We start from the raw sequence: 2,080 nt of genomic DNA, 5'->3' as shown, positions 1-2,080 counted from the left end.
TGGAGTCTTATTGTGGACATATGTGACAAAGTTGAAAGCACTCCTAATGGAGCAGAAGATTGCCTTATAAGCCATAATGAAATGCGTAAATCATAAGGTTCCTCATGTTGCTTTTCAAGCATTAACTCTTCTTGGGGCTTGTATGGCTAACTGTGGAAAGATATTTCATTCAGAAGTATGTTCCCGTAATTTTACAACAGAAGTATGTGCTGTGATAAGGCTCATCCTAAAGTATGTGAAAAACTGAAATCTTCAATGGTGGGATGGTCAGAGGAATTTCAGAAGGACCCTCAATTTAGTCTAATATCTGCAACCATTAAATCAATGAAAGAAGAAGGAATTACTTTTCCTCCAGCAAGTTCTCAGACTGTCTCTGCTGCTGCCAAGAATGGAATAGCATTGAACAAAAACAAAGAAGACGAAGACATAGCTAAAGCTATCTAATTATCATTGCAAGAGCAGAAACAGCAATGCACAGAGATAAAATCTTTATATCCATCTGCAGGTATTCAGTTAAACAATAGGGTTGCACAAAAAGGGAGAACTTTATACGATTTTGAAGCCACTGGGGACAATGAACTCACCTTTAAACATGGTGAAATTATTATTGTTTTGGATGACAGTGATGCCAATTGGTGGAAAGGAGAAAATCACAGAGGAATAGGACTCTTCCCATCTAATTTTGTGACAACTAATTTAAACATAGAGTCTGAAGCAGCAGATGTGGACAAATTGAACGTAATTGATGATAATGTGGAGGAAATTAAGAAACCAGAACCTGAGCCTGTTTATATAGATGAGGATAAAATGGATAGAGCCCTGCAGGTGCTGCAGATTACAGATTCAGCTGATTCAAAACCAGATTCCCAAGAACTCTTGGATTTGGAAGATATCTGCCAACAGATGGGTCCAATGATAGATGAAAAACTTGAAGAGATTGACAGGAAGCATTCTGAATTATCTGAATGGAATGTAAAAGTCGTAGAAGCTCTGGAACTGCATAACAAACTGGTGAATGAAGCACCAGTATGTTCAGTCTATTTGAGGCTCCACCTTTCAGCACATTACCCCTCTACATCAGCTGGGGCTCCATTGCAGACATACCCAATTCAATCACATGGTGGAAACTACATGGGTCAAAGCCTTCATCAAGTAACTGCTGTCCAAAGGTATAGCCTAGGACCAGATCATATCAGTTCACTGCTATCTGCCTCCAAACGTGAATTCCTCAGTAACACTGCACGCTGCTCAAACTCCATATTTAAGCACTGGACAAGACACTGTGTCCAATCCTTACATGAACCAGAACTCTAACCTTCCATCAGCTACTGGTAAAGCTGCTTTCACACAGCAGATGGGGATGTCTGTGGATATGTCAATTTACCAGAACACTACTTGCAGTTTACCACAACTGTGGACTTTCCGGTGGCAGTTCCAGCTTGTTCTGTTGAGACAAATTACCATCAGCAGCCTCTCCTTTACAGACAAAGCATTTTCTTGAAAGCCTTCATAAGTATGTCTGGAAATATTAAGGCTTCTTTCCTTTCAACTCAAAAGGACCATGAATAAATAAAGCACAAAATCTATCTTTAAAAAATATATATATGTAAAAGACAGTTTGTGCAGGGCCTGGTGGTACACACCTGTAATCCTTTACTTGGGAGGCTGAGGCAGGAGGATTGAGAGTTCAAGACCAGTCTGGACTACATAGCAAGACTTTGTCTCAAAACAAAACAACAACAAATAAGACAAAACGCTTCCATTTATACCAGTTAAATGTGAGGATACTGTGAAAAATTATTTGGAACTTTTGATTGCTAATGTAATTGTTTATTTGGTGGAAGAGTAATGGAGAAATCAAAAAGCAGTATAAACACAGTAATGGGAAAAATACAAGGTGTTTCAATCTGCTGAGCCTTAAGTTGGGAACCGGCCTATGGTAGGCAACTGCTAGGGTGGTGGATCCTAGGGTGACCCCATTTTCTTCGTCCCCTGTGCTGAAGGTAGTCACTAGCAAGAACTGAAAGTGACACAGGCTTTTGTGCTGTGGGGTTTAAATCTTACCTCTGCTGCTTCAACA

The 2,080-nt window shown here is 39.9% G+C and overlaps 1 pseudogene; it reads left to right on the top strand.

Moving 5' to 3' along the window:
- Positions 1-240: 240 nt before the first annotated feature.
- LOC101707956 (signal transducing adapter molecule 2 pseudogene) lies at positions 241-1,569 on the top strand (annotated as a pseudogene).
- Positions 1,570-2,080: the final 511 nt, after the last annotated feature.

Source organism: Heterocephalus glaber, unplaced genomic scaffold (genome assembly GCF_053883595.1).
Source record: "Heterocephalus glaber isolate CG9 unplaced genomic scaffold, H.glaber_assembly_v1.0 deba00000621, whole genome shotgun sequence".
Lineage (NCBI taxonomy): Eukaryota > Metazoa > Chordata > Mammalia > Rodentia > Bathyergidae > Heterocephalus > Heterocephalus glaber.
The sequence above is the reverse complement of the archived record's forward strand: the minus strand, read 5'-3'. Positions and strand labels throughout refer to the sequence as shown.